Below are 9598 nucleotides of genomic sequence, written 5' to 3'. Positions count from 1 at the left end.
TACAGAACAGAATTTAGGCCACAGGTTTGTGCAAGAATTTTATGTGTGTGTGTTACTGTTTATTTTCACTTTATGCATGAATTGCTTTCATTAAAATAAATTGTTAAGAATAAATACAGGGCTTGCGCCGCGGCTCACTAGGCTAATCCTCCACCTGCAGCACCGGCAACCCAGGTTCTAGTCCCTGTCAGGGTGCCAGATTCTGTCCCGGTTACTCCTCTTCCAGTCCAGCTCTCTGCTGTGGCCTGGGAAGGCAGTGGAGGATGGCCCAGGTCCTTGGGCCCTGCATCCGCATGGGAGACCAGGAGGAAGCACCTGGCTCCTGGCTTTGGATCAGCACAGTGCGCTGGCCGCAACGCAACGGCCGTAGCGGCCACTTGGGGGGGGGGTGAACCAATGGAAAAAGGAAGACCTTTCTCCTTTCTCTCTGTCTCTCTCTCACTGTCTAACTCTCTCTCACTGTCTAACTCTGCCTGTCCAAAAAAAAAAAAAAAAAAGAATAAATACATTAGTCAACTAAGTGTATGAAGGGATTCCATTTATGATCCCTCTATGTACTTGTTAAATATAGTTCTCAGTTTTTGTGCTTTTATGTTGTATTTACAATCCGTACATTATTCATTGTGCCTAGACAGTAGTTATTTGTATATTGCATGAGTGGCTGAAAAATAAGTGAATGAAGTAAAATAGTCTTGTTTCAATACCCATACCCTTTTTTTAGGGTTCTAATTCCTACACCAATGAAAGAATCAACCAAATGAGGAGTTTTTTTCTCCACTTCATTTCCAATGACTCATTTTTAAAACAAAGTGACACATTTTCCCTAATTATAACTGCAATCCACTCCTCTGAGATTTCCGAGTCCTGTTTAAGAACCAAATTGAATTCCTCCAATAACTATATCCTTTCATCCATCCCTCTGATTTTTATTTCAAGGCCATCAAATCACTTGTAATTGAGTCCATTTTTAAATTCATCACCTGCATTTTTTTTTAGTGCTTACCTCTGAGATTTAAATAAGCTACGGAACTTTCTTTATATTCATTTTGTACTCTATATTCATTTTGAAACTCCATTAACTAGAATAAACCTTTTTCCAAATGCCCAGATCTGCCCTTTACACAGTGAATCTCAGCTTTACCTTCTACAGTTAAAAATTTTACAACTTTTTAATGTTATTTAGTGCCCAAATAGTTTTATACTCAATACGTTTGATAGTCATAGTAATCCTCTAATAAGGGCAAATCATATACAATTATTTCCTCTTTTGTTAAAAAGAAGTTATCAACTAGTTAAAGTGACCAGCTATAGGTCACTTGACTTTGTGACAGTAAATACTAAAGTTAGATGTCTGACTTTTCATAAAATTAATTCACTCATGTTAACAACACAAATGATTTTTAAATTTCTTGACACACCTTAAACTTGCTTTTTATAGAATATTGACTGTAAAAGAGTTTTTAGATAAGTTTTATCTGCTCTCAATATATTTTTGAAAAATAAATTAGCTCTATGTGATGAGAAAAAGAGTAATGATATAAGTATGATATGTATGATGTGTAGATTTATACAGATTGGCTTTATCTCTGTAAATCAGGTGTTTAAGGTCTTATTTACATTTCCTTTCTAGCTATACTCCCTTTTTTAAGGTAAGTAAATCTTACACTTACTCTAGCCTTTTCTTTAATGGGAAATTTAACATGTCTGCCTAAGCATGCTAGTATTTTTATTGCAATTGTTACTGGTTTGTTAAGCCATCGTTACAAGTTTAATACTATCTAAGTGATTGATAGTGGTTTAGCCAAAGGTGATATAAGGAGAGAAAGAGAATGGATGGGTTCAAAATATGTTCTTGACATATAGCACCAGTGGGGCTTTCTGATGGATTAAATCTGCAGAGAGAAGGTTGAATTCTGAGAGTAATCAAGGATGATGTACAAGTTTACAGAGTGGCATGTCCAAATACAGATTTGATAGGGTTGAAATTTTTTATTTATTTATTTATTTTTTAATTTATTTAATGAATATAAGTTTCCAAAGTACGAATAATGGATTACAATGGCTTCCCCCCCATACCGTCCCTCCCACCCACAACCCTCCCCTTTCCCACTCCCTCTCCCCTTCCATTCACATCAAGATTCATTTTCGATTATCTTAATATACAGAAGATCAGCTTAGTATACATTAAGTAAGGATTTCAACAGTTTGCTCCCACACAGAAACATAAAGTGAAAAATAATAGATGATTTTTTTTTAATGATGATGAAATCAGATCAGACCTATTGTCATGTTTAATCCCAGTGAGAGTCAAGTTGGGAGTGGATAGTTTTTTTCTTTTTTTTTTTTTTTTTTTTTTTTACAGAGGATCAGTTTAGTATGCATTAAGTAAAGATTTCAACAGTTTGCACCCCCATAGAAACACAAAGTGAAATATACTGTTTGAGTACTCGTTATAGCATTAAATTTCAATGCACAGCACATTAAGGACAGAGATCCTACATGAGGAGTAAGTGCACAGTGACTCCTGTTGTTGACTTTACCAATTGACACTCCTGTCTATGGCATCAGTAATCTCCCTATGCTCCAGTCATGAGTTTCCAAGGCTATGGAAGCCCTCTGAGTTCTCCGATTCTTATCTTGTTTAGACAAGGTCATAGTCAAAGTGGAGGTTCTCTCCTCCCTTCAGAGAAAGGTACCTCCTTCTTTGAAGACCTGTTCTTTCCACTGAGATCTCACTCACAGGGATCTTTTGCCAGAGTGTCTTGGCTTTCCATGCCTGAAATACTCTCATGGGCTTTTCAGCCAGATCCGAATGCCTTTAGGGCTGATTCTGAGGCCAGAGTGCTATTTAGGACATCTGCCATTCTATGAGTCTGCTGTGTATCTCACTTCCCATGTTGGATCACTCTCCCCTTTATTTACTCCATCGGTTAGTGTTAGCAGGTCCTAGACTTGCTTATGTGCTCCCTTTGACTCTTAGTCCTTTCATTATGATCAATTGTGAACTGAAATTGATCACTTGGAATAGTGAGATGGCATTGGTACATGCCACCTTGATGGGATTAAATTGGAGTACCCTGGTATGTTTCTAACTCTACCATTTGGGGCAAGTCAGCTTGAGCATGTCCCAAATTATACATCTCTTCCCTCTCTTATTCCCACTCTTATGTTTAACAGGGATCACATTTCAGTTAAATTTCAACACTTAAGAATAACTGTGAATTAATTACAGAATTAAACCAGTCATATTAAGTAGAACAGACAAAGAAACTACTAAGAGGGATAATGTATTAAGTTGTTCATTAACAGTCAGGGCTATGCTGATCAAGTCACCGTTTCCCATAGTGTCCATTCCACTTCAACAGGTTTCCTTTTTGGTGTTCAGTCAGTTGTCACCAATCAGGGAGAACATATGGTATTTGTCCCTTTGGGACTGGCTTATTTCACTCAGCATGATGTGTTCCAGATTCCTCCATTTTGTTGCAAATGACTGGATTTCGTTGTTTCTTTTTTTTTTTTTTTTTTTGACAGGCAGAGTGGACAGTGAGAGAGAGAGACAGAGAGAAAGGTCTTCCTTTTGCCGTTGGATCACCCTCCAATGGCCGCCGCTGCAGCCGGCGCACCGCGCTGATCCGATGGCAGGAGCCAGGATCCAGGTGCTTTTTCCTGGTCTCCCATGGGGTGCAGGGCCCAAGCACCTGGGCCATCCTCCACTGCACTCCCTGGCCATAGCAGAGAGCTGGCCTGGAAGAGGGGCAACCGGGACAGAATCCGGCGCCCCAACCGGGACTAGAACCCGGTGTGCCGGCGCCGCAAGGTGGAGGATTAGCCTATTGAGCCACGGCGCCGGCGATTTCGTTGTTTCTTACTGCGGTATAGTATTCTAAAGAGTACATATCCCATAATTTCTTTATCCAGTCTACAGTTGATGGGCATTTAGGTTGGTTCCAGGTCTTAGCTATTGTGAATTGTGCTGCAATAAACATTAGGCTGCAGACTGCTTTTTTGTTTGCCAATTTAAATTCCTTTGGGTAAATTCCAAGGAGTGGGATGGCTGGGTCGAACGGTAGGGTTATCTTCAGGTTCCTGAGGGATCTCCAGACTGACTTCCATAGTGGCTTGACCAGCTTGCAGGCACATGAAAAAATGTTCAAGGTCATTAGCAATCAGGGAAATGCAAATCAAAACCACATTGAGGTTCCACCTCACCCCGGTTAGAATGGCTCACATTCAGAAATCCACCAACAACAGATGCTGGCGAGGATGTGGGGAAAAAGGGACACTAACCCACTGTTGGTGGGAATGCAAGCTGGTCAAGGGTTGAAATTTTTAAGTAAGATATAATTTATGAGGCCAGTGCCGCAGCTCACTAGGCTAATCCTCCACCTGCGGCGCCGGCACACCGGGTTCTAGTCCTGGTCGGGACACCGGATTCTGTCCCGGTTGCCCCTCTTCCAGGCCAGCTCTCTGCTGTGGCCAGGGAGTGCAGTGGAGGATGGCCCAAGTGCTTGGGCCCTGCACTCCATGGGAGACCAGGAGAAACACCTGGCTCCTGCCTTCGGATCAGCGCGGTGCGCCGGCCGCAGTATGCCAGCCGCAGCGGCCATTGGAGGGTTTACCAAGGGCAAAGGAAGACCTTTCTCTCTGTCTCTCTCTCTCACTGTCCACTCTGCCTGTCAAAAAAAATAAAAATAAAAAAAGATATAATTTATGGTATGAACAAGGAATGGGCAGCTAAGATGGAATGGACAACTAGGAAATTGGAGAAGAAAAAGCCAAGGATGAGGGGATACTGATGTTGAGAAGACTGAAGGCAGGAGTAAGATGAAGAAGAAGGCTGTGAGTCAGGAACAAAAGTCTTCAGCTGTTGGAAAAAGACCCCAAATCTCCTGTACTGGTTGAAGGTCTGCTGTGGTCACAAATATGTCAGAAAGTTGGACTTGTGGCTTAAAGAACATAAAGATGTTGCTCTTTTATTTTCTTGAAAAATAATATATAAGATTTAAAACTACAAGTGCACTAACAATGTGTGAATTATCAAAACTGTTAATATGTCAAGACTGTTAGTATGTTAATTCCAGGCACTCTCCAATTTGAGGTTTAGTTGAGCACCAACTTGAGACTAGTTGCTTGACCCAAGATATCTGTAATCCAGCAAAAGATTAATTTTTTTGCTCTATAAAAGATTATTTTTCGTATTAATTATTGATATGTACATATCTGAAATAGAAACGAGATTTAATCTGAGTACTTATAATATTTATTCCATCACTCGAGTATACACAGCCTTCTATTGTTCTCTAGATGCTTTATATAGAAATAACTACTCTGATTTAGGCAAACGGACGCGTCTGTCCATGAGTCTCCCACAGTTTGGTAATACCACCAGTCACTTTGTATCATACTGTTTCATCTTTCTATATGCAAGTCTTTCTCTCTGGATTGTTGGCTTATCACTGGAATGACTATTTCTCGTTTACCTGCTTCCCTAGTCTAACAGAATAACAGTCATACAACAATCTCTCAATAAATGTTGGAGGAAGAGAGAAAGATATTGTAGACTCCAGGTCTTGTCAATCAGCATGTGCCCCAACATAGCAAACAGAGCACTGCTGATTTATTTAAAGTTAGGCACTGAGGTAGAATGGAAGCAAAGATAGACCTAGCCTTTGTTATCATAAATCTTATTGTTTTCTGTTAACCAGAAGTACTTATAAGTACTTTTAATGCATTTTTTTGGAGAGACACTGGCAGCATTTTATTTAAATTTATCCATTTCATTCAATAACCTGATAACATGTTCCCAGTACCACCAATATTAGTCATTATTATTTCTCTTTGGAAAGGACTTCTTAAAAACTGGGTTGGATTTCCATGCTGCTTAACTCCACAATCAAAAATGTTTTCCTTACTGAAAAGAAACCCATAATCACAAGAGAACTAGAGAAAAACATTAAGACAAACACCACCAGAAACCATTTATAGTCCACATTCTTTCTCCTTTTTGAACAGAGAGAGTGAGCAAGCGAGCAAGCAAGAGAGTGATCTTCTATCCACTGGTTCACTCCCCAAATAGCTACAATGGCTGGGGCTGGGCAAAGCTGAAGCTAGGCCAGAGCTTCTTTGGGTCTCCCACATCTGCTGCTGCATTCCCAGGTACATTAGCAGGGAACTGTATCAGAAATGGAGCAGTCGGGTCTAAGACCAGCACCCATATGCGATGTGGAGATTTAACCTGTTACACCACAATGCCGGCTCCTATCCATATTGTGGTTTTGCTTGAAAGCTCTTTTTTGGGGAAAGTCTTTGTTTCTCACAAGTGTTTGCTTAACATGAATAACTTGCCACCCTTTATTATGCAAGGATTTGAGGACTAGTCCCCAGAGAACAAGTAAGTCATTCTCTAGGGAAGGAGGCCTAATGGCTCCTAGTGGTGACAGAGTCATTCTCCTAGGGAAAGGGGACAGTCAATGACCCTCCCCAACCAGTCATTAGTTCCAGAATGGAACAGGCAGTAACTTGATGGATAAGCCATGAGCTAGAATCTTTAGAGCTGGAGGAAGACATGTGGAGTCTGGAGAAAGTGACTGAGAACACGAAAGTGTGAAAAAGATAGAAGTTTCCCACCAGGAGTCTCACCAAGAGGTGACACAGTCAGCCAAAGGTCTTATGGTTGTCTTTTGAGATGACAGTATATGGAATGAGTTCTGTAGTTTTCACATAAAAATTGGAATGGTAATGAACTAGCAGAAAGTGAAATTAGTAATAAACACTGATCAAACAACTCCATGCAAGGCAGAGGGAGAGATAAGGAGGGGAAAGAGTTGAGATGCAGCTTGAGCTGAAGGAGCAATCTGACAGTGGCCATCAGACCCCTGCTAACTACAGCGCACCGGGTCCCGGGGTCCACATGTAGGGACAGGACTCTTCTGTCAGCAGCAGGGAAGGCCAGCCCCAACCTTGATTATCAGTGTGCCCCTACGTGATCACTCAGTCTTCCTGTTCCAACTTCCTTGTTTTTCTCTGTAATTTGAGATATAGAAGTTTGAAAGGATAAGATTCTGCTTTAAGGGTTCCTAGAATAAGGAATTGATGTATTGTAGAAGTGTCCCTACATCTCGGTCCAGAAAGGTGGAAAGAATTTGAGGGAAGGAGAGCTAAGATGGTGGTAGTGAGGCCAAGATGTTCTAACAAGAAGGAAGGCAGCAAAGAAAAACCAACAAGCAAATCTAGTGAGTGTGTGTCTCAGCCCAGATGACAGCAGAGCCCACAACACCAGAAGACCTCAAGAAGATCACTGGAATCCCTGTTCTGCGGCGAGTCTGCAGAACTAAAAGCTAAAATCTTTTCCTATTTCCTTAATTTTTATTTGTAAGCTTATATTTATTTTCCCTATTTCCTTCTTAACTAACAACTGGTCTATTCAAGCTCAACCACAGCATATTAAAGGAAAAATGAATAACTACAGGGTCCTAGATAACTTTGAAGGATACTTTTTACAAAGTAGAAATATCATTGAGTAAAAATGACAGCCCCTGTCACCCTGGAAAGGTGCTGAATGTAAGTAGAGAAAACTTTTGAATACTTCCTCTTAATTTTGTTTTTAACACTTTGGTCTGTAAGCAATCAAGATGGATGGAGATGCTATCCCAAAGCGGAAAGTCTATAGGAATCAGAGTAGCTGAGCCTGACCAATAGTGATTCCTTTATACTTACACAGCACCATGGCCTACAAAGACTCTGCCACGTGAATCAGCCATGCAAGCCAATGCCCATAGTGCAGCAGGCTGTGATGATGGTCCACCAGTTACTAGTAAATGAGCAGAGGAGCCCAAGGCTCTGAAAAGGGATGCTCTGTAGCCAGAGGATGGCCCATGCAAAGTATCCAAGCACCAGCTCCATGACCAGCAAGGGCAACGGTCTGGTTGTACGGAAGTAGGCAGTAGCATCCATTCTGGCCTTCAGCTTCACCACGACCATCGTGAGAGACCCAGGCACTCAACTGTTAGGCGGGGAGCCGTCCCTGGCCCCTCCACGTGAAAAAAGCCAGGCCAACCAGCTTCACAGGGTCTCAAACACCAGTGAACAGCCTTGGCAGCTGAATGTGCCTGCCTTTAATGCATTTTAGTGCCTCACTTAGTTCCAGTCACCTAAAGGTATGTGAAAAGCATCATCATTGCTTCTTATCACTTCATTTAATTAGATCTTGTTTGTATGCTTAGAGCCTTAGACTTTCCATGTAATTTGTTTTGGGTAAAGTTCTCTGCCCATGACTGTGCTCCCATGAATCCTAGCTCTTTCCACCTCCTGATAACGATATAGTAATAAATAACATGCACAAAACTCATTGTCATTTACATAGTGCTTACAAAGTTATCATGGAAATTCATAGCCACAAAAAGTGTGTAAAGTAGGGTAGACAGGTGATACTGTTTCTCCAGTGTCATGGATGAGAAGGCTGAGGTGGAGAGACTGATTAAATGATATTGGGCAACTGAAGTGCTCTGAATAAATTTACCTTGAGTCTGAACATGTACCCAAGACTTTTGATCCTAAATAATATCATTTTTTATCCCAATAGGATGCTTCTCTATAGTAGCCAATAATAATTCATATTGATTTCAGCAACTATTTAGTGTATACATAAGAAATGCTAGGCACTGTGCTAGTCACTTACTACGTTTCAGCGTTATCCTCACATATGCCCAATAAGAAAAACACCTATACTATAGGAAAAGCAAATCCCCTTTAAAAATAAAGAAAATGGAGAACTGAAGAGTTCATTTAGCTATAGTCTCACAACAGCAGTCATGTGTCTGATTCAATTGCAGAGGAGCTGCAAATATGAACTGAAATGCTCTAATTCCCTCCATTCCAACGCTTATTGTTCTACAGTGCATACATCCCACCAAACTGGATACAGAGAATGCACACTGGGCTACAACTTACCATCACCATGAACGTAGATGGCTATCTGCTTAACTTGAACCATCAGACCTCTTGTGAAGAACATCATTTAACCTCGGGTGCTCCTTCCTGCTGTTCCCTACACAAGTTATGAATCTGCTTCTCCATGTGCAGAAATCAAAACCTTTAGCAGAAGTAGTTGGTATACAAACTAATTTATTTGCACAAGTAAGGAGACAGCAGATAACTATTTCCAAAACTGTAGCTCCCTGAGAAAAGGGAATTGGGTATGTTTTATCTTAAGGGAAATGGATATAAAAGTGGGGAAGTATTTGTCATCATATGTAGGGGCAAGCATAAAGTCAAGAAGGTAAAGTTTAGAAATATAGGGGGCCGGCACTGTGGTTCAATAGGTTAATCCTCCACCTGCGATGCAGGCATCCCATATGGGCCCTGGGTTCTAGCCCTGGCTACTCCTCGTCTGATCCAGCTCTCTGCTATGGCCTGAGAAAGCAGTAGAAGACGCCCCAAGTCCTTGGGCCCCTCCACCCACATGGGAGACCCGGAAGAAACTCCTGAATCCTGGCTTCAGATCAGCACAGCTCCAGCCATTGTGGCCATTCAGGGAGTGAACTAGAAGATGAAAGACATTTCTCTCTGTCTCTTCCTCTCTCTGTAACTCTGCCTCTCA

The 9598-nt window shown here is 41.3% G+C and overlaps 1 pseudogene; it reads right to left on the bottom strand.

The window, feature by feature from the left end:
* Positions 1-7591: 7591 nt before the first annotated feature.
* LOC149122384 (transmembrane protein 254 pseudogene) lies at positions 7592-7980 on the bottom strand (annotated as a pseudogene).
* Positions 7981-9598: the final 1618 nt, after the last annotated feature.

This window comes from Oryctolagus cuniculus, chromosome 14 (genome assembly GCF_051225735.1).
Source record: "Oryctolagus cuniculus isolate XC-2025 breed Fujian yellow rabbit chromosome 14, ASM5122573v1, whole genome shotgun sequence".
Lineage (NCBI taxonomy): Eukaryota > Metazoa > Chordata > Mammalia > Lagomorpha > Leporidae > Oryctolagus > Oryctolagus cuniculus.
The sequence above is the reverse complement of the archived record's forward strand: the minus strand, read 5'-3'. Positions and strand labels throughout refer to the sequence as shown.